The sequence below is a fragment of the Mustelus asterias genome, chromosome 2, assembly GCF_964213995.1.
Source record: "Mustelus asterias chromosome 2, sMusAst1.hap1.1, whole genome shotgun sequence".
NCBI lineage: Eukaryota > Metazoa > Chordata > Chondrichthyes > Carcharhiniformes > Triakidae > Mustelus > Mustelus asterias.
The window spans coordinates 104,740,699-104,764,658 of record NC_135802.1 but is presented as its reverse complement, the minus strand read 5'-3'; the positions used below and the strand labels follow the sequence as shown (position 1 = coordinate 104,764,658).

The 23,960-nt window shown below is 41.4% G+C and overlaps 1 protein-coding gene and 1 pseudogene across 1 annotated transcript in view; both read right to left on the bottom strand.

The window, feature by feature from the left end:
• Positions 1-23,960, bottom strand: part of LOC144503665 (secernin-1-like) — an 84,008-nt gene that overhangs the window by 40,602 nt on the left and 19,446 nt on the right. The window lies entirely within an intron of this gene.
• On the bottom strand, positions 16,819-17,021 carry LOC144481570 (U2 spliceosomal RNA; annotated as a pseudogene).

Sequence of the window (23,960 nt, the reverse complement as noted above, 5' to 3'; positions counted from 1 at the left end):
TTGTGGAAATTAAGTTATGACAACAACTCTGTCAAGTAATGGAAAATGCTTATTAGCAAACAAGGCCTTCGGTGAGGCCAGCGCTTGTGCACTCAGGATAAGCGACTAATCTAAACCTTGTGTTAGTTTCATAAACACTGTGTTCCTAGCTTTGGCCACAGGATGAAAATAAGAACCTTTCAATAACAAAATTCTAAGGAGCAAGAAACGGTGAACTATCACTGTTACATTTTCTGCTTGAATCGAGAGAACACCTTACAATACTTTGTGCTGTATTGTGTTGTCACTTGTGCAGAAGTAATTAAAAATTGAAAGTCTGAGTACTCTTAGTGCCTAGTGTTGTTTGTACTGAGGTCGATGACAACACACTGGGCATTGATTCTCTCATCACTCATTCCCACTCCCTTTGCTGTGTAATCTGGGAGAATTCCCTTCCTTTTCTCCCCACCACACTCACCAGAAGTGTGGCCCTCCTCCCTGGCCTCGAATTATTGACACAGTGCACGCAGATCAGCATCACAGTGTAGGGCAATCTTCTTCCCTTGCAGTGACATTTCTTCTCCACCAATGGTGAAAAACAACTTTTCAGCAGCCTGCAGTGCATTGCTGCAACTTTCCCCCTTTTAGAGGGACTTCCCCTTTAAGAAGGGAATGCGGTTTCTTCAGAACAGTATTTGGTCCCCTGGAGTGTTCAGAAAATGCCTGCACTGAAATACAGGACAAGGTAAGACATTTATGGCCACACCGCAGTCATAGAAATGAGGTAGCCAGAAGAATTGTGTGTTTACCCACCTCCAGTCAAGGGGCATGAACCATGACCCCTGTACCCAAATATCCATGAACATTGTGCACCCTACATTCTGTATTGCTGATTTTCTCTAGAATTATGAAAATGATCCTTCAGTGGTCAACAAGCCATCTGATTCTTCTTTTTTACAGCTCTCCTATTGGCTGAAAGAGGTCTTCATTTGATCATTGGAATGGTCTAAAAGCAGGTGGTTTTAAAAAATTGATATCTCTTCAGAAATGTAATTTGCTTTCTACACCAGAAGCACGAGTTCGGTTTCTAGGAAGTTTCAGTGCCAGGATCGATCTTGCAGCTCCCTTTTGCATTTGTAATTGATCTGCTGAGTTTGTTTCTATTAGAAAGACTAACTTAACCATAAACGCTCAGAGAGGAATGGAAGGTTAATTTGCTCTACCATCAATCAACACCGAACTCTGGGAAGAACAAACAGCAATTCCCCATGCTCACTAGTGTGCTTACGATACTCTGCTGCTGTTGCAATGCTAATGGTTGGAAATGATAGAACATTTGAAAATATTCCGGACTCATCCCTTATTTCTGTCATATTGATACCAGGAAGTTAGGTCCATCTCTATATGATGCTTCATACAGAAGCATAATTGAAATATAGAAGAGGACATCTGCCCATTTTCATTGGACTGGAGTCCTGGGAATTAAATGAAAGAACTTAATTCTTGTGTTTTCCACTATTTTTCATCCTGACCTCAAAAAACTCATATCATTTATGAGCTTTCCTTGGTTTAACCCTTGTTGAAATTCACAATAGCTCTCAACCATCTGCATATCTGTTTGTATCTTTGAAAATGACACAATGTTGTGTTGTAAAATAAAAAGTTGCACTCTCTACTTTGCTGGCTCTTCATTGACTGATGGTTTTGCTGACATGTCTTGCTCAATACTTTCTCCATCTAGTTACAGCAAAAATAAACTACTTGGATGCAGGGCTACCTAATATTCAGTTAGGTTAAAGAACTTTGCTAAAATGTGTGACAGAAATTTGCCTCAACACAGCATCTCTAGATGTCCAGAAATCCATCTTGTATTTTTTTAATGCCTAGGTTTGCATAATTAGATTATGCTACCATTTTATTACTCATTGAAAATGCAATTTAAAATGCTTTAATGCTCCATAACAGCATTTGTTGGCAATATAAGAGTGTAGTTACAGTGGCTAATGGACTAAGGATACAGCTGACACCTGCCTATCCTTTTTCTGCGCCAGCACTCAAGATAATCCATTTATTTAGCAACGTCGCAACATGGCACATCAACAATTGATGAGAACAAGTGGTCCCAGTCAGATCAGACTATTGTATCTAATGCCAAGAAGAGCACTATTCCAAATTAGGCACCAGAATGTATGCAGATTTCCGACAACACTGTATTATGCAAGTTCTGTATTCTATACTGGACCTGGCTAATATTATTTGATGATCATTTAATATAGAAACTTAGCAACTGGAAAAGAGCTTCTGGTAATTATTACAAAAATTTATATGAGAGAAGGAAAATTATTTCAACGTAATGGGCCACCTTTGTAAATTAAAATGTTTAATGTCCTCTATTCCTTTCACTGCATGCCAATGTACCTTCCTCAGCAGATCTCTGGCTAATTCTATGTGGAAGCTCCAAGTTCCTCCATTCCTCTACAGCATCTATTCTGATGAAGCAAAATTCCACACCAACATTTCAGAGATTTTAATTCTCAATTTATTTTTAACTCCCTCACCTGCCACACCCCACCCCGTTCACAGGGACCGTGACCTTGCCCACCACATTTCCTGCACTTCTGCTTTCCTCCCTTCCCCTCTCTACCTAAAATCCCAATAGGATTCCCCTTGTCCTTGCCTTCCACCACCAGCCGCCATATTCAAGAGATCATTTTCCGCTACTTCCACCACTTGATATCGGTGACATCACCAATGAACACATCTCCATCTCCTCTCTCCAAAAGGACCATTCATTTCCTCTGTGCTACCCTGATCTACTTCTCAATCACCCCCAACCCTGCTCCCTTCACATAACATTTTTCCATGCAAACACAGGAGATATAACACCTGCCCTTTTACCACCTCTCTTCTCACTATCCAAGGCCCAAGTACCCCTTCCAAGTGAAAGTGATTTGTGTACTTCTTTCAATTTAGTATACTAACCATGGAATAGAATCCCTACAGTGCAGGTGGTGGCAATTCAGTCCATCCAGTATGCACCAATTCTCTGAAAGAGCCTACCCCCTCACTCTATCCCTGTAACCCTGTACATTTACCAGCTAACATGCACATCCCTGGACAATAATGGGCAATTTAGCATGGCTAATCTATCTAACCTGCACATCTTTGGATTGTGGGAGGAAACCGGAGCACCCGGAGGAAACCCACACTGACATGGGAGAATGCACCCAAAGCCAGAATTGAACCTGGGTCCCTAGCGCTGTGAGGCAGCAGTGTTAACCACTGTGCCACCATGCCATCCCTGTACTGTATTCGCTACTCACAATTTGATCTTCTCTACACTGGGGGAGACCAAGTGCAGATTGTGTGGCCACTTTGTGGAACACCTCTGTTCAGACACAAGTGCTCGTGGGGAGGCAGTGGTATGGTGTTATTATTGGACTAGTATTCCAGAGACCCAGGGTAATGCTCTGGGGAAATGGGTTTGAATCCCATCATGGCAGATGGTGAAATTTGAAGGCGATAAAAATCTAGAATTAAAAGTGTAATGATGACCATGAAACTATTGCAAATGTCCTTTAGGGAAGAAAATCTATCATCCTTACCTGTGATGTGACAGCCTGGGAGGTTGGTAATGGCAAGTTGTCTCACATCCTTTAAAAAAGTACCTGGATGAGCACTTGGCATGACATGACATTTAAGGCTATGGGCCAAATGCTGGTAAATGGAATGAGGTGGGACATCAGGTGTTTCACATGTGTAGGTGCGGACTTGATTGACCAAATGGCCTCTTCTGCACTGTATGATTCTAAGAAAGGTCATCGATTCAAAGCATGAACTATTCCTCTCTCAGGATTCTAGGATACCTGCTGAGTATTTCCAGCATTTTCCGTTTTTATGTCAATGTAGCTCATTGGTATGAAGGGCACATCAAAAGGAAGCAGCATTTGTAATTCTAATCCAACATCAATTTTTACTGAGAACATAGGTGTCAAAATAGCTATGTATATCTTATTTCTTATGCATTGATTCTTAGGAATAATGTTACAAGCCTAAGTAAATAGGCTAATTAGCTGAGCTAAAATTAACTGAAGTGTTTATTCAGTGTTTTGGTGTTATTTTCCTGCATCATCTGGTTCACAAACTCCAAAGAATTTCTGAACTAACGTTCTCACACAGTTCTGTTCATAACATCCCTTTGTTCCCTCACAATCTGTCATCCCAGATATTATTTGCCAATTCTTAAATTACACACGTTAATAAAATTATAGCTGAATTACTTGAGCTATGATACGAGTACTTTCCAAACTTGAGCCGAAAATAATGTATATAATTTACAGGAGCTTAACATTGTATTATGAACTATACCAGAAATAATGTATCTCGTACAGTATTTTGACAGTGAACAAGTTCTTAAAACTGGGCATCCCACCTCCAATTATTTCCATTGTTTCCAACTAGAATGTCTAAAGTATAAGGCAAAACTAACAACTAGGCCCCAAACGATCAATTTGAACACACAATATTAACGTTTAGAATAGGGACTTTTTTCACTGACTTAATATTAGCATATTAATTCTTGCACACATGGTAAAAATAGAAAAAAGGTTCAAAAATACAGCTTTCCATATGGCATCAAGTCATGCTGTTCAGTGAATGCTATAGAAACTGTAACCCAAATGCTAGCAGCTAAAATTACTAGGGCCTGGCTCAGCTGACACTCTAAATCCTAGGCACAGGGACATTAGAACTGGAAAAAGAGATGGAGGCCTGTGTCAAAGTTATGATGGAATATACCTTGGTAATGGGAAGAGATTGCACAATATGAAATACATTACTGGTACAAGTATTCAACAACAATGACTGTTGATATTTTGCAGTGGTTGCTGTCTGGTTAATACACTATTTCAAATGTGCATGTAGGATAGTTTATTTTGAATTTTTTAGTACCTGACATTTCCTTAATTAAAGAATTGGAAAGGCCTTAGGTCTCTGTACATACCTTTTGGGCAGATTGCAGAAAGGTGGGTTCTACATCATGAGCCATAGGAAGGTTTTACTGTTACAGATCAGTGATTCTCAAATTAAGGCCTATGGTCCTCTGAGGGTCAGCAGAGACCTTGCAGGAGATCAAAGATGCTGGGTCAGCCTTAAAGTGGGTGACCACTCAGGGCACTACTATCAAGAGTAACCAAGTGAGTGGTACCCGGAAGCATGCTCTACTCTCTCCCTGCTTTAGTGCTTGGCCCATCTCTGTGCTGTACATCCCCAATGCTCCCCCAATCCCTTAATGTTTTGTTCAGACTCTGCTCTCCTCAGACTCCTGCACTCTGCAGGCTCCCATCCTCCATGTGCTCCTGCCAAGGGTAGATGGAGTCTGCAATGAGAAAGAAGGCACATCCATCTCACTGATATCTGTAATTAAGTACTTTTTCTTAAAAACAGTATTAAAATATTCAATATGAAAGTAGTGCAGGAATGGGAAGGGTCAAGATTACTAAATTTTTCAAAAAGGATACTTCAGCCAAGAAGCTTGAGAACCACTGCACTAGATCACTCACTTTCAGAACTAAGGGTTTATAAATAATAGGTGCAGCTTATATAAGTAACTGCACCCAACCACTGCTACCAACGTTTGACTTAGCAAACCCCTCCAGTCAAGAGCATTACACAATTTAGGTTCTGCTATATTGTTTCCATTGAAGGGCTACTACTCTCTCACCATATGCAAGCTTCAACGCTTTCTCTGCAAAGTTACTTAACCCTGGTTTTCACCTATAGTATTCACACTGTGGGCCCATTATGTGGCACAAGTTATGAATGTAACAAGTTAAGGTATTCAAAGTTCTTACCATCTACAGCCCTGAACTTTTCTGCAAAGCCTTATTTAAGTCAGGCATTATTAATTCACTGGAGCACTTGACAAAAGTCCAACTATGTCACTGCCATTCTGCATCAAACAGGCCAAGAAATAACATGACCTTCATCTGTCTTCCCATCAAAACACCAAAATATCTTCAAGCAAGGCTACATCATTAAGCATTACTGCCATTTCTTTAGATATGGTGTGTAAATAAAAGTCTAACAGGTTTTTTTAGTCAGTTTTGGAAAAAATTGCAGCGGCAAAATTTAAATTTGATTTTATATCTAACATAAGCATACAATTCAAATCAATATTATTTTGTCCAGGGACTTCCTGGAAACAGCTATAGGCTGGGAGAAAGTGGAGTTTGAAACAGCCAACCAGTCAAGCCAGCAAAGTCTTGGGCTACAAAAAGCAGTATTGTTCTGAAGTTTCTTGGATTTCCACAATAGAATGGGAGTGTGTTTGAAAGGTTGCATGGTATACCTTAAAGTGACAGCTGTTTTCCCTTAGAACAAAGAACAATATAGCACAGGAACAGGCCCTTCGGCCCTCCAAGCCTGCGCCGCTCCCTGGTCCAAACTAGACCATTCTTTTGTATCCCTCCATTCCCACTCTGTTCATGTGGCTATCTAGATAAGTCTTAAACGTTCCCAGTGAGTCCGCCTCCACCACCTTGCCCGGCAGCGCATTCCAGGCCCCCACCACCCTCTGGGTAAAATACGTCCTTCTGATATCCATGTTAAACTGCCCCCCCCCCTCACCTTGAACCTATGACCCCTCGTGAATGTCACCACCGACCTGGGAAAAAGCTTCCCACCATTCACCCTATCTATGCCTTTCATAATTTTATACACCTCTATTAGGTAACCCCTCATCCTCCGTCTTTCTAGTGAGAACAACCCCAGTTTACCCAATTTCTCCTCATAACTAAGCCCTTCCATACCAGGCAACATCCTGGTAAACCTCCTCTGCACTCTCTCTAAAGCCTCCCGTCCTTCTGGTAGTGTGGCGACCAGAACAGGGCGCAGTATTCCAAATGCGGCCGAACCAACGTTCTATACAACTGCAAAATCAGACCCCAACTTTTATACTCTATGCCCCGTCCTATAAAGGCAAGCATGCCATATGCCTTATTCACTACCTTCTCCACCTGTGACGTCACCTTCAAGGATCTGTGGACTTGCACACCCAGGTCCCTCTGCGTATCTACACCCTTTATGGTTCTGCCATTTATCGTATAGCTCCCCCCACGTTAGTTCTACCAAAATGCATCACTTCGCATTTATCTGGATTGAACTCCATCTGCCATTTCTTTGCCCAAATTTCCAGCCTATCTATATCCTTCAGTAGCCTCTGACAATGTTCCTCACTATCTGCAAGTCCAGCCATTTTCGTGTTGTCCGCAAACTTACTGATCACCCCAGTTACACCTTCTTCCAGATCGTTTATATAAATCACAAACAGCAGAGGTCCCAATACAGAGCCCTGCGGAAAACCACTAGTCACAGGCATCCAGCCGGAAAAAGACTGTTCCACTACCACCCTCTGTCTTCTGTGACCAAGCCAGTTCTCCACCCACCTAGCCACCTCCCCCTTTATCCCATGAGATCCAACCTTTTGCACCAACCTACCACGAGGGACTTTGTCAAACGCTTTACTAAAGTCCATACAGACAACATCCACGGCCCTTCCCTCGTCAAACCATTCTAGTCACTTCTTCAAAAAACTCCACCAGGTTAGTGAGGCATGACCTCCCTCTCACAAAATCATGCTGACTATCATTAATGAGTTTATTCCTTTCCAAATGCGCATACATCCTATCTCTAAGAATCCTCTCCAACAACTTCCCTACCACGGACGTCAAGCTCACCGGCCTATAATTTCCCGGGTTATCCTTCCTACCCTTCTTAAATAACGGGACCACATCAGCTATCCTCCAATCCTCTGGGACCTCACCTGTGTCCAGTGACGAGACAAAGGTTTGCATCAGAGGCCCAGCGATTTCATCTCTCGTCTCCCTGAGCAGCCTTGGATAGATTCCATCAGGCCCTGGGGATTTGTCAGTCTTTATATTCCCTAAAAAACCTAACACTTCCTCCCTTCTAATGGAGATTTTCTCGAACGGGTCAACACTCCCCTCCACATCCCTCTCCTTTGTGAATACCGATGCAAAGTATTCATTTAGGATCTCCCCTACTTCTTTGGGCTCCAAGCATAATTCCCCACTTTTGTCCCCGAGAGGTCCGATTTTTTTCCTGACAACCCTTTTGTTCCTAACGTATGAATAAAATGCCTTGGGATTCTCCTTAATCCTGTCTGCCAAGGACATTTCGTGACCCCTTTTTGCCCTTCTAATTCCCCGTTTGAGTTCTTTCCTACTTTCTTTGTATTCCTCCAGAGCTCCCTCCGTTTTTAGCTGCCTGGACCTAACGTACGCCTCTTTTCTTTTTGACCAATCCCTCAATTTCCCTTGTTATCCACGGTTCTCGAATCCTATCCTTCCTATCCTTCTTTATTTACAGGCACATGCCTATCCTGCAGCCCTAACAACTGTTCCTTAAAAGACTCCCACATGCCAGATGTGGATTTACCCTCAAACAGCCTCTCCCAATCAACAGCTGCCAATTTCTGCCTAATCCCAATAAAATTAGCCTTGCCCCAATCCAACACCTTACCCTTGGGACACCACTCATCCTTTTCCATCACTATCCTAAAGGTAATGTTACTGGATTTTTATAGTTAAACATCTATAAAAGGGAGTGTTGCCTGGAAGTTGCTTACTTGTAGGTCTGACCAAATATACTTTATGTTTAATTACAGGGCAAATGCTGCAAAGCTCTTCAAAGTTAGATGAACCAAGGCCTGAAACCGTTATACTCCCTTGCAATTAACAGTCAACCCGAGTTAGAAAGCTCTATTATGTAAAGGAAAACATGTTTCAAATCATGATTCTATGTCCCAAATTGTCTTGGCCTTTTAACTTAAAATTGCCTTGAAGAGAAACAATCACTTTCCTTCAAAGTATACAACTGACCTATGCATTGCTTCGGTTCTATATCCTGAGGATTAAGATTCTGTGATCAGTTTGAGAGTTGTGTTCATGTGACTTTTATTCCTTATCAACATTCATTACTTGAATGTGTTATGCTGTATCTTATACGTGTTTCTTGTTACCTCAGCTTGTCTCAATGCATTGAATTTTATACATTTTTATAAAGACTTTCTGAAGTTTATAATTTCTATATTAGTTTAAGATCATGTTCTTGTTGAAATCTTTTGTCAGCATTAAGTAACTTGTGCAAGACATTGTCAGTCACTAGGAAGTCAAATAAACACATTAGAACTCTCCAGAATACTGAAGATTTATCAATTTTGGGATTTTGACACAATGAGCTTGAACTATTAATCATTGGAAAGTGACATCACTCTTGTACTTTTGTATAAATAAGCAGACAACAAATTACCAAGTGGTGCCTCATTATCTTTGTTGAAAGCGATAAACTTAAAATAACAGGGAAACCTGTAATAAGAAGGACACTCCCACAAGTAACTGACATCTTAGGGAACCAATCATGAGTTAATAGGAAGCAACATCAATAAAAGTGATAATTGCTCGAGACCCAGCGAACATTTATCACGCTCACTTGACCAGTTCATCATGATTGGCCGGAATCAAAGCTCAGACAGAGTGACTAGCAAGAGTTAATGAGCAGCAACTTTTAGCAACCTGGCACACAGCACGAACAGGAAAGAAAATAGACTTTGGTCAACAGAAAACCTCAAGGGATAGTACCAGTCATAAGCCAGTGTTCCAAAGTGAACTGCCTGCTTCCACTGCCTTTAAGTGTTGCATTTTTGTGCTCATTTTAATTAACTTAATTCCTGTGAAACATGTGACAATACACTTACACCCAGTGTGGTCTGTAGCTAGTTGGAACTGAAAGTCCCTTTTAAATTTGCTCTAAGTCAATTACAATTAAATCAAAAAGAGTACTCGAGATCTTACAACACTTACAGTTGCATCTGCGTACTAACCTTTTATGATTAATGTTGAAGGACACATAGATCTCTATAATGCAGCATTCTGCAGTTGCGCTCTCTATTTCAATAATATTCTGCTTTACTATTCTCCCAGACAAAGTGGGCAACCAGACATATTCTCACATTGTACTCTATCTGCAAATTTTTGCACATTCATTTTATTTACCTACATTCCTTAAAAAACTATTTCTATCCTCCTCAAAAGTGGGTACTTTTCCTACCCATCTATGTTCATTTGTGAAATTGACTACAGTACGCTCAGAACCTTCAACCATTTTACCGAGCTGAGAACCTAGCACTAATCCTTATGGCACTCCATTAGGCACAGTTTGCCAACCTGAAAATTATCCATTTATATTCATTCCCTGATTCCTGTTAGCGAGCTAATTCTTTATCCATGCTAATGTATTACCCCCCAACACCACAAGCTCTTATCTTGTGTTGCAGTCTTTTATGTGGCACTTCATTGAATGTATTTTGGAAATTCATATGCGCCATGGATGGGATTCTTTAGCCTCGTCAGACAGTCAGCAGGAATCCCGGTGCCTTGCTGAATGGGGCATCGGCCAAAAATCAGGATTCCCGATAGGCTTCAAGGTAATTGGCGTTCACCTGCCCCACTGGCCCTGATCGAGTTCCTGTCCTTGGTGGGCAGCAACCCAATTAATATGCAAACGTGACAGCTTTGGTGCTGATAACCGCCAGTGTGGGCCTTGCCTAGCCTGCTGGACCCCAAGGGTCCAGGGAAGCATTACCAACTCTTCAGCAAAGGGGGGCATTCTCCCCCCAACAACACGCATAAGGGTGACCCGACCCCCACTCCCAGGCTTCTGACTCCGGACACCGCTCCCCCCTCAGATCCACCGTTAGGCCATGTGCCTTGGCACTGACACTCGGCCAGGCACCTTTTGTCCTGGGAGTTTTGGGAGGGGGGGGGGTGCAGAGAAAGGGTCTCCCAAAGGTCCCAGGGGTTGGGTCGGCTCAACCAGGGAGCTAGTTTATCACTGACCAAGACTGAAAGATGCTAAAATTTACTGCTACAGTTTAAGTTAAATGCCAGATGAAAATTTTAGAAAGAGATCAACTCTTAGCTTTGGGAATTTGGTGAGGAAATTTTAAGTACTCTGTCATGCAGTACTCAGTTGAGTTGGACCTTGTGCTATCATCTTTTGACATCATACTTCACTGCCTTTTGCATTGAACAGAGATTTCAACAATTTTAGATTGCAATCTCTGCTCTCATCTTTTTCTGTTTCTTTCTCATCTCTCTCTTTTTTCTTTCAGACAGCAGCTATTCTTGATCCTTTCATTCATTCCTCCTCTGAGCACATTTTTTGTTTTTTTACTTATCCCACAACCACTCCTTGTAGTTTGTCCCATGACTTTCGTCATTTAGTCTCTCCTGCCTTCCATCATACTGTAGACATCCCTTTTGCTCTTTTCCCACCCTCTTCCTTTTACCCGTTAAAACCTCTAAAATTGCTAACTTCAGCTCCTGCGAACGTTGATTGATTGGAAACATTGGACGGAATTCTCCAGTCTTCTGATATGGCTGGCAGGAATCACGATGCCCCAGAGAATGGGACCAAAAATCAGGATTTTTGATGGGCATCAAGGCAATCGGGATTCACCCGACCTGTGATACCAACCCCAAATCGAGTCCCCGCCAATAGTGGGTGGCAACCTGATTATGCAAATTAACTAATTGTAATACAATTAGCTCACCACCATGCACCCATACCCCACAGCGGAAACTGCACAGAGCGGGTTTAGGTGCTGTTAGTCACAAGGGTGGAAATGGTATGCTGTATCCTAAGGATGTGGAGATGCCGCCGTTGGACTGGGGTAAACACAGTAATAAGTTTAACAACACCAGATTAAAGTCCAACAGGTTTATTTGGTAGCAAAAGCCACACAAGCTTTCGGAGCCCCAAGCCCCTTCTTCAGGTGAGTGGGAATTCTGTTCACAAACAGGACATATAAAGACGCAAACACAATTTATATGAATAATGGTTGGAATGCGAATACTTACAGCTAATCAAGTCTTTAAGATACAAACAATGTGAGTGGAGAGAGCATCAAGACAGGCTAAAGAGATTGTATTGTCTCCAGACAGGGCAGCCAGTGAGACTCTGCAGGAGACAATACACATCTGTCTGGAGACAATACACATCTCTTTAGCCTGTCTTGATGCTCTCTCCACTCACATTGTTTGTATCTTAAAGACTTGATTAGCTGTTAGTATTTGCATTCCAACCATTATTCATGTAAATTGAGTTTGTGTCTTTATATGCCCTGTTTGTGAACAGAATTCCCACTCACCTGAAGAAGGGGCTTGGGGCTCTGAAAGTTTGTATGGCTTTTGCTACCAAATAAACCTGTTGGACTTTAACCTGGTGTTGTTAAACTTATTACTGTATCCTAAGGACCCAGGGAGCACCACCAATCCCTCAGAAAAGGGCATCATCCCCTTTCAAATCATGGGTCACCCCCACCACACCACACAGGCCACGTGACTTGGCAGTGCTAACAGTACACTGCCCCTGGTACTGACCCCCTGGCCTTGTGCCTTGGTCCTCCAAGGGGTGCAGGAAGGAGTCCAGTGGCCATTTGCCCCTCTGGGGGTTGGGTGTGCTTGGCTGGGCTTGGCTGAGAGCAAGAGGTTGACATTGCCATCTCCCCTGGGATGGGGGTTTTGTGGCTGGATTGACTCCTTTACCCCTGGCAGTTCTGAAGATCATCCTGGCACAGTGATTCAGGCAGCCCTATAATCAACATCTGCATTCCTGCCTGTCAGCTGTAAAAATTTTGAAGTGGCCTGGCCGCTGTAACCTTCATACCCCCTGGTCACCTGGCAGACTTTTTAAAAAACAGCAGCACTCCATTCTGCAGCAGCGATTTCCCTTTCCACATCAGAAGCTGCAGGTTTGAGCAGAGCTCTTAGAAGTCCTCTGACAGAGAGGAGATGTCAATTTCACCTGGGGGGGGGGGGGGGGGGGGGGGGGAAGAGGGGGTCCATTTTTCACAGCTGTGCTCTCAGTCCCAATGTATACACACAGTTTTGATATGAAGGTTTTGAGGTTTCCTAGCAAATTGAAACCTTTGAAACCCTCTCTAATCCACTGGAAAACCTTGATCTGTCAATTTAAAAGTTCAGTGCTGTGGGAGAGGCCTCCATTGACAACTGTGTTTATTTTAATTTCGCTTCATGCTTCAATGCATCTCAAGTACCTCCATTGCTCCTAACCACAATGCTGACATTCGCTCTAAACCTGATTGACCCAGCCTGTAGTTCCTGTTTCCTGTTGGGGTGGGCACTTAGCCTGACTACAGGAGAATTTAGCCCATTAACTCAGGTTCTCTCTCTACAGATGCTGCCTGACCAGCTGAACATTTTCTGTTTTTCTCCTTTAACAAAATACCAGTTTCCTTTTTGATATTCATCTCCTCTCCGTTTCTTAGTGATCATCTCTATTTATTTATCTCTAACTATCTCTCCCTCTTTCTACAAACCTCTTAGTTCTCAGTTTCTTTTCTCTTCTGTACATTTCAGCTTGACAACAATACGGTGTGCTTTATATCAATATTTTTAACTCATACAAAATTTGTATTGCATTTAAAAATTTCCACAAATGAATATGCCATATATATTCATTTGTGTCGTGATTCTGAATGAAATAGGTAAATTGGTCATTATGTAATTTAATTAACATAAAGCTTTGAAAAAAGTTAGTGCTTCATCATTTTAAAATTTCAGAATACTTGCACTATGTACAAACTCCTCAAATCATAAGAAATTACGCTAAACAAAAACCATAATTTTAAACTTCATATATCAACCATCCAATTAAATATTGGGAATGTAAAAATGATTACTGTTGCAATAGAAAGCTCCTGTCAATAAAAGAAGTCTACAGCCCTGTGTGTGTGGTCCCGTGACATAGGGAATTACATAGAGGGCAGATCAGTTAAACAACGTTAACAAGTTCCGCATTGAGATTAGTGAATCAATGGATTCCTGAGACCAAATCCTGCTGTCTGTCTAAAGATTTTTTTTTAATTTACATTTTTTTTTAAAGAAATTGTACTAGTGATGTGCAATTGCACAGAGCTACACTAAAGCATTGGAGAGGCACAACATGATAAACGGGGCTCAGAGGGATTGGTAGGTCAGGGTCAAATCTTCAAACTCTTTTTTCTCTCCAAGCTCAATCACATAGATCTCTGAGGGAGCACTGCTCATCTCTTCCAAATTTTAGATTTGAATCCTTATAGTCTATAGTTTTAGGCTTCGGAGAACATCAATAAAACCTATTGTCAATGAAACCAACTATTGCCTCTCAGTAGCAACTGGGAAAACAAACATCACATTGAAGAAAACATTGGTATGTCAATGGTCATAAAGTATTAAAAACCTTTCAATTTTAACTTTATCTGCATAACCTTTTAACTGAAGTAAAATTTGACAACACGCAATGCAGAGAATGTTACTCATTAGCACCTCAGAACATAATCAGAAAGCAGACCAAACACGTCCTCACACTGCACAGCAAATTTAATTATTCTAATCATTTATATTTAATTGGAAGCACATGTGCCACTGTGTTTTAATAGTAACCTTAAAAAAGTTAATGGTAAATGAACCTAAAAATCACAGTCAGATGTTAATTAAGTCCAGCTGAGCCACAATGGCTGGAATTCTCTGGCCGTTCACACCCCGCCGCTGCTGCCGTGGAGGAAGGGGCAATTTGGCACTCAGCCAAATCTCCATTCACTGCAGCAGGATGGGAGAATCCCACTGCCATGAACAGCCAGAGGAAACCACCCCATGTCTTGGATATTTTTCAAAAATCAAACCTACACATTTTTGAAAACAAAATGAAGTAAATTCAAAATCTATTTATTCATGGATTGCACATTGCAGCTGGTTAAGGAAAGTGGATGCCTTCGTCACATTTTATGACATGGAAGGAAGAGCCCAATGGATCCCCTCTTTCCTCTCTCATTGATTGGCTGCAACAGGGCTCTTGTTTGAAATGATTATACTTGGTAATTCGGTGAGTACTTGACTGCATGCACACTGTGATCTTCGTTAAAGGACCAACTAGACAGGTTTTCTTGAGTTTAAAAAATAGGTTAGGTTTGTTATACATAAACTGATCAAAGTAAAATAAAACACGTTCTGATGGTAGGGTGGTTCATGAAGTTGGTGGGTTTTGTAGATTTGCTGTCTCAGGCTCAATAGTGGTATAATGTGGAATGTAAAGACATGTAAATTAGGGTTGGCCATCTTAAGCTGTAAGCTGAAGTCTCTGTTTCAACAGAGTCTGTCTTTTTACCAGTTTAATTTTGGTTCCCAGCCGATGAGTTAAAAATTTATATTCAACATACGTACGTCTTTGCCAGAACAGCAAGGAAAGTGGGAACTGTTGATTACACTGCTCCCTGTGTTAACGGAGTGGGAAAAACTGCAAGACCTCAGTATGTGAAAGATGCAGCAATTGCTCCCTTTGCTATTTCCACTGACTCATTGAAAACTTATGGGATTTAAAAACTGAATGGTGGCAAAAGGAATAAAACCGTGATCATGCAGGGGTAGCCAATGAAATCTAACCGAGGTATCACCTGATATAATTTTTCAAAGCCATCTCGGCCTTTTGGGCCGAGATGAAGCATCAGGATCAAGCTAAAGATGGGGTGAAATGTCTCAACTTGTCAGCTTGGATCTTGTTTGTCCCTCTCGTGGGGACGGTGAATTAGATTCAATTTGAATTTGTTTTTTAGAATAAAAATTTTTTTAGAAGTGTCTGATTTGACTTTATACCTTTTAAAGTAGATTTATGCCTTTGCTGTACAATACAGTGTTACTGAATGCCTCACACTTTTTTTCCAGCACTTAAATCCCACTGAACATTTGGCTGCCTGGCTCTGCCAGAATAGAGCTGAGAAAAAAAACCCAGAAAATGCTGGATAAATCTCAGCAAGTCTGACAGCACTTGTGGACAGATTTCAGAGCCAAATTATCCAGCATTGAAACGTTAACTTGGTTCTCTCTCCACAGATGGTGTCAGACCTGCTGAGATTTTCCAGCATTTTCTGTTTATTTCAGATTCCAGCATCCTCAATAATTGACTTTTTAAAAATCAGAGAATAACATTGTCCTGACAAATGTGAGTTTCACTCATTTGGAACTGAAAGAGATTGATTGGATTACTTTTTTGTTTGCATGGCCAAAGGATCAATAATACAGCAACATACGGAATTCTAATTTTATAAGATCTTCATGTAAATGTCTTCATTCCTGGCTTTCAGGTCTCAGCAAATAAAGAGAGGGGCAAAACAAAAACTAATTATCTCCTCCTGTTATCAATAAATGGAGAACATCCTATTTAAACCTGCTTCCACTGGGTACGTTAGTTCCAAAGTGACTTATTTTGGCCATTGAGGTAATCCAGATTCAGACTACAGAAACAGATGTCAAAAATAAATCTAGGAAAGGAATAGATGGCATTGAATCAGATAGAAAAATACAACACAGAAACAGGCTGTTTGAACCAACCAGATCACATTGATGTCTAATCCCACGCAAGCAGTAATCTTAATCTCACATCTGTGTTCTGTCTGCATATCCCTTTTATCCAGCAAAGCAACCGGACTCAGTTTTTTTTCCTGGTTTTACAGCCATCACTGTGTCAGGTTTTTATTGTAGGGTCAGTAAACATTAAATTACTAATAAACCATTTTTAATACTGAAATGCAGATATCAAAGCACCAAATGCATCAAAATACTGTTTACTAACACTTAATAGATACTTAATTCTTTGTATAGTTGGGCAATGAGACTTCAGCCCAACTGTTATTCTGGGGCCATCCATTTCAATGGGGGAACTGCACAAAGTTATACGTGAATTACTTTATTTTTACTCCATTCTTAAAATTACAAGGCCAATGCACAGAGTGAACCCGGCAAGCCCGAATCCATCTCTATGCTTGTTCCAAACACCAAATTCATATTGAATCCAATTCATGGATCCACAAGAGAGATAAACAAGATCCAAGCTGACAAGATATGGCATTGCACCCCATCTTAGGCTTGATCCGACACTTGATCTTAGCCAAAAGGCAGAGAAGCAATCCGTGATTTACTTCAGCAAAACTAGAGTTGCTTTGCTTACTTCAAAAGAACATTGCTTTTTCATGACACTAAAAATGGTTAAAGTACTCATTTAAAGCAACTGAATAATTAAACATTTAAAGGAGGAGAGAGTGCCATGACTTTACTTCAGATTCGTACATAATTCAAACACACCAAGGATATGCAAATTGGACTTATTCATCTCACGTTGTTTTTTGACAGACCGCAACCAAGAGACTCGATTAATAATATGCATGTTGGGTAGGCAAGCGTAGGGCCAATAACGAGGAATTTCTACATTATTCAAATAAAATGCTGCTTTGAAAATAATTCAGCTTCATTTGAACATGACACTTCAGAATATTGAACAATCAGACAATTCAGTTTACTTTTTGCTGAACGCATTCAATTTATTGAAGGCTTAACTAACAAATTCATTACTGTTCTAAGATACTATAAATAAATGAAATTGCACGAAGAATGGAGTATAAAAGTAGGGATGTTTATGGGCTGTAATTGTACAGGGCATTAACAAAACCACATCAAGAGTACTGTGTTCAACTTTGTTAAAAAATGGACATAATTCCATTAGAAGCAGCTGGAGGGGCCAAAGGGCCTACTCCTGCCCCTAATTCAGATGATGGTCACATGAAATACTTTTCAGAGATATAAATTTGCCCTTTTTTTAAACAAATCTTTAAAAAGATTTGCTGCCAGTTTTCCCAGGTTGGATTTTTCCAGTCCAGGTGTGTCCAAATGGAGGTGGAACCAGGGAAACAATGTCTGTGGAGACATAGTCAGAAGTCCTAACTCAATTTCTAACCTCAAACATTTTCCTGGGGGCAAGGGAGGTAGTGGGCTGTGGATCAGGCCTAGTCCTATTAAGGAGTTTGTTAATGGCTTCTGTGGCATTTCAGCATCACCTGAGTGTCAGCTGCTCTTTTTACAGATGGTAGAAGGCACTGAGATTACAACTGATGAGCAGATGGGGTCATAGAATCCCTACAGTACAGGAGGCAGTCATTTGGCCCATCGAGTCTGTACCCACCACAATCCCACCCAACCCCAATAATGTAACCCCGCACATTTATCCTGCTAATCCCCCTGACACTAGGGTCAATTTAGCGCCGCCAATTACCCTAATCTACACACCTCGAGTGAGAGAGGACACGGAGCAGCTGGAGGAAACCCACGCAGACACAGGGAGAATGTGCAAACTCCATACAGACAGTCACCTGAGGCTTGAATTGAACCTGGACCTGGCGATGCAAGGCAGCACTGCTAACCACTGCACCACCGTGCCGCCCATTCAGAGGGCACGGTGTTCAATTCCAGATGCAGTCAGGTGGTGCTTTACAACATCCCCAGGCTGAGGAAGATGATGTGCTGCATCACAAGGTGGCTGCACTCCAGGAAGAGCATCTCCCTCCTCTCTCATGGATTTCAGGCCTCCAGCTCCCTTCTAGGGTCCTTGCATTGAGCAATGGCAGGCTTTGGCACAAATCCAGGGAAGATGATGATGTAGTGGCATTGTCACTGGATGAGTAATTTGGCGACCCAGGGTAATGCTCTGGGGACATGGGTTTGAATCCCACCACAGCAGATGATGAAATCTGAAGTCAATAAAAATCTCGAATTCAACATCTAATGATGGCCATGAAACCATTGTCAATTGTTCTAAAACCCATGTGGTTCACTAAAGTCCTTTAGGCAAGAGCACCTGTCATCCTTACCTGGTCTGGGCTACATGTGACTCCAGATCCACAGAAACATGGCTGACTCTCAAATGCCCTCTGAAATGGCCTAGTGAGCTCAGTTCAAGGGCGATTAGGGATGGGCAATAAATGTTGGCCCAGCCAGCAACACTCATGTCCTGAACAAATAAAAAAAAAATCTAACCCTTAGGCAAGCATCAGATATGGCTTTCTTGGGCGTTTGAATCCTGTCTCCATTCCTACCCCAGCTAGCTTCAATTGAATAGGATACTAGTCTCCATCCCAATTAAGGGCTCAACCCCAAGAAAATTGTAACTGAAGTCAGATTTCTGGTACAGATTCGGAGCCAAAAAATCTCCAATGGGAAAATCCAGCTCCTAGTTTTTAAATGAATAATGACTGGACAAAGTTGTTACATTTTCCATTTCTATCTGGATATGCAGTACAGAGGCCAAACAGAAATTATTCAAATGGGTTGGAGACTGAGAGGCTATTTCAGAAGTACGCTGTTGCTCTAGATAAACACTCCTGAATAATTAACCAGTTATAGGGTCTTCAAATAACATTAATTAAAACAGATTTTATTGCTCAACAAGCATTCCAAGCACTTTAATACATTTAAAAACCATGCATGTGTTCCTATCATGTTGTAGCATGAAACCCCACACTCAACTGTGTTATAGGAAAGTCAGGCCCCAAGGCCAGTAACATCACACAAAGAACAATTTGGGGCGGCACGGTGGCACAGTAGTTAGCACTGCTGCCTCACAGCGCCAGGGATCTGAGTTCGATTCCCGGCTTGGGTCACTGTCTGTGTGGAGTTTGCACATTCCCCTGGTATCTGCATGTGTTTCCTCTCACAGTCCAAAAGATGTGTGGGTTAGGTTGATTGGCCGTATTAAATTGCCCCTTAGTGTCAGGGGAACTAGCGAGGATAAATGCATGGGATTATGGGGATAAGGGCCTGGGAAGGATTGTGATCAGTGCAAGCTCGATGGGCCAAATGGCCTCCTTCTGCACTGTAGGATTCTATTATTTGTTCTATGAGCAGTGGGATGAATGAACAACCTCTTCTTTTTAAATGCTCAGATTCTGGAAGCAATGGTGATGTAGGCCTCTGTGAAGTCTAAGACAACTATTCCAATATAGAACTGGCTGACCCCTCAAGGGCAGGGACTTACCAAAATTAACACAAGCAAAATATAGTGAAATTATGATGATTCAAGCACAAATGACATGCAATTCCTATTATGTCGAAGTTGTCAACCATTCCTGGTTGCAGAATTGCGAATTCCATAGAATATAACCTGCAATAAGCTGAAATTCCGCACTGGTTACTCTGGATTGGCTGACCTTGTCAAATGACTGCGCCCACCAGAGCAGATTTAGACTATGTAAGAGTGCAAAGCCAAACCATCATTGACATAGAGATCTCCCTGTGAAAGGATATGCAAAACCTGCAAGTATGGTTAAATCTGTGAGAAAGCTAAAAGTGTTGCCGATGCTCGAGAAGGTGAAGTTGATACAGCAAGTGGAAAACCATGTAGAAATTGGACATCAGAAAGGAATGGAAAATTCCACCATCATGTTAGTCTACCATTATGAAAGACAAGGCAAACATCTTGGAAGAGTGTAACAGACAGGCATTCTCTCCAGCAAGGAAGTGGAAGAGAATGGATGAATATGCCAACATTTAACAGTCTCCTAGTTCAGGGCAGCCCGAGCAGAAAATACATCCATCTTAGATCCAATCATGCAGTAGAGTTGCCCTGGCGACAAACCTGGGCCACAGAGTTCAAATGCAGTGATGGATGGCTGGACTGATTTAAGTCAGCACAATCTTCTGCAAAGTATGTGGTGAGGATGTAGTGGTTATGGCAGCAATGACAGATGATTGGTTCCAAAATGGTCACACCCACAGCTTGAATGGGTATGTACCTAGAGACATTTTTAATGCAGATGAAAGCAGAATCTCTCGTCATCTTTTGCCAGACTGTTCTTTGACGTTTAAAGGTGAAACATGCATCAGTGAAAAGTAGAGCAAGGAACACTGTAGTCTGCGCCAACATGGATGGCACCAAAAAGCGGCTGCTCCTTGTGACAGGCAAGTCCAAGAAACCAGGTCACAAATGTCAAGGTAATACAAGACAAACAAAATTGTATGGATGGCTTCTAGCCTTTTGCAATGCAAAGTCCCAGTCTTTTGCAAAGTCAGGTCAAATGAATAAAGACTTTTTCATGCATTAATACTTTATTGCATTTTCATTTGGCATTCAAATCTGTTTTTTGTATAGTCCACGTGTGTAAGCATATTTGGTTACATAGAGAAATATTCATGAGGGAATGGGATTTCCTCAGCTGTCTGGAAGCTCCGCTTTACACAAACTTGGAGGTTGCACCCCTGGGATTTGACTATCGCAATGAAGAAAATAACAGCACTGCATAAGGACAATTTCCCAGAACCACAGGGTTACCATCCCAGTATTTTAAATGAAGTAGGTAAGAACCCTGCATGTGTCCAAACGATAATCTTCCAAATGTTCTTCTGATTCAGCAAATGTTCCTTCAGATCACAAAATTATGCACTTCACCCAGCTATGGTGAGAAACAGGCAAAAAGGAAATTATAGACAATTGTTAAGGATCAGGTGAATACCTTGAAAATTTACCGTTGTCTAAAGATATGATCAGATGCATTTGTAGAGGGTAGGTCATACCTGACAAATTTGATTAATCACCTCAACAAAACAAATTAAATGCAGAGGACAGGAGAATGCTAGTCAATGTTCCTATATGGATTTCCAGATGTCTAATTGGCAGAATGTAACTACTGGTCGCTCACAAAGATCAACTTTTCACTGTATTTATTAATAACTTAATGAAGAAAAGCCACATATCCAAATTTGTCAATGATGCAATGATAGGAGGCATTTTAGGCAGTGTTAATGGAGATATAAAGTCACAGAGATATTGATAGATTAAGTGAATAGGGAAAACTGTGACAAGTGGATGCCAATGTGGGCAAATAGAACATAGAACATAGATCAGTACAGCACAGAACAGGCCCTTCGGCCCACAATGTTGTGCCGAGCTTTATCTGAAACCAAGATCAAGCTATCCCACTCCCTATCATCCTGGTGTGCTCCATGTGCCTATTCAATAACCGCTTAAATGTTCCTAAAGTGTCTGACTCCACTATCACTGCAGGCAGTCCATTCCACACCCCAACCACACTCTGCGTAAAGAACCTACCTCTGATATCCTTCCTATATCTCCCACCACGAATCCTATAGTTATGCCCCCTTGTAATAGCTCCATCCACCCGAGGAAAGAGTCTTTGAACGTTCACTCTATCTATCCCCTTCATCATTTTATAAACCTCTATTAAGTCTCCCCTCAGCCTCCTCCACTCCAGAGAGAACAGCCCTAGCTCCCTCAACCTTTCCTCATAAGACCTACCCTCCAAACCAGGCAGCATCCTGGTAAATCTCCTCTGCACTCTTTCCAGCGCTTCCACATCCTTCTTATAGTGAGGTGACCAGAACTGCTCACAATATTCCAAATGTGGTCTCACCAAGGTCCTGTACAGTTGCAGCATAACCCCATGGCTCTTAAACTCCAACCCCCTGTTAATAAAAGCTAACACACTATAGGCCTTCTTCACAGCTCTATCCACTTGAGTGGCAACCTTTAGAGATCTGTGGATATGGACCCCAAGATCTCTCTGTTCCTCCACAGTCTTCAGAACCCGACCTTTGACCCTGTAATCCACATTTAAATTAGTCCTACCAAAATGAATCACCTCACATTTATCAGGTGTAAACTCCATTTGCCATTTTTGAGCCCAGCTTTGCATCCTATCCATGTCTCTTTGCAGCCTACAACAGCCCTCCACCTCATCCACCACTCCACCAATCTTGGTGTCATCAGCAAATTTACTGATCCACCCTTCAGCCCCCTCCTCTAAGTCATTAATAAAAATCACAAAGAGCAGAGGACCAAGCACTGATCCCTGTGGCACTCCGCTAGCAACCTGCCTCCAACGTGAGGCCATCCAAAATGAATTTAAAAACAGACTACTTTCTAAAGCTTGAAACAATGGAAATGCAAAGAGATGTGGGGTCCAGTTATATAGATCATTTAAATGTCATGAACAGATATAGAAAAAAAAATCAAAAATGACTGATGCAACATCTATCGTTTGTTTAAAATACGAGATGCTAAATTTTTGTTATCCAAAACGTATTAAGGTACAAGGGGCAAAGTTGAGTTACAGATTGCCGATGAACTCATTGATTGGTGCAACAAGCTAGAGGAGCTCAATGGTCTATGCCCGACCCTATGTTACCACAAATGCTTTTTACTTTCCTTGATGACGGCTTTCTCTGCAAGAGCTTATTCCTTCCATGGAATAATGGGATTTCCTGATCAAAACTTTTCAGGACAAAAAATATTTAAAGAATACCCTGGGAAAAGCTCTTGCATGCCAGCAATCGCAACATTTCTCAGCTCATCAGGTAAGAAATTAAGATTGAATTTACCTGGATTTTAAATAGAATTTTGAATCTGTCCAAGGTCATTCTTTACAGCTAAATAATTGTACAACAACTGGACTTAAAAACAACCTAGACATGATTGTACATGAAATACAGAACTGCAGTGATGAGCCGAGCTGAAAGCAGAAACATTTAAAGAAACATAGGGCCACAATGCTTTATCTTGAAAGGATAGTACTCTCCCTGTACTAATGCTTATACACTTTTCATTTGATGAGAGAAAGAATTGTCCACTGGGAGAGCTTTTTACAGACAGAACTGTACTGCTCTGTAGGGAACAGACTGCACTGTAGGGATTTCATGAGAATCTCATCAGCATTCTGCTCAGCGCTGAAGTAGGTGCCAGATGTCAGCATCCTACAATACCACACCATGATCTGCAGCCTTTGAAAAGTATGACAGCAGGGCGAGTCTAAAACCCACAATCGTGTCGGCAATTTGAGAATTAAAAAATATAAAATGAATGCCAGGTCAGCTAAAATTTCTCATCTATCGAGGTGGAAGCTCAAGACAGAATATTCCTCAGGACAAACTTTTTAATTTGGAAATGGATTTTTAGCATTAAGTAAACTATTCCTGAGATGTGTTACAAATTATTGCCAAACACAGATAAAATCTGATCAAGAAAGGGTACATGAAAAATTACAGGGTATATTTTAATGCTGAAGT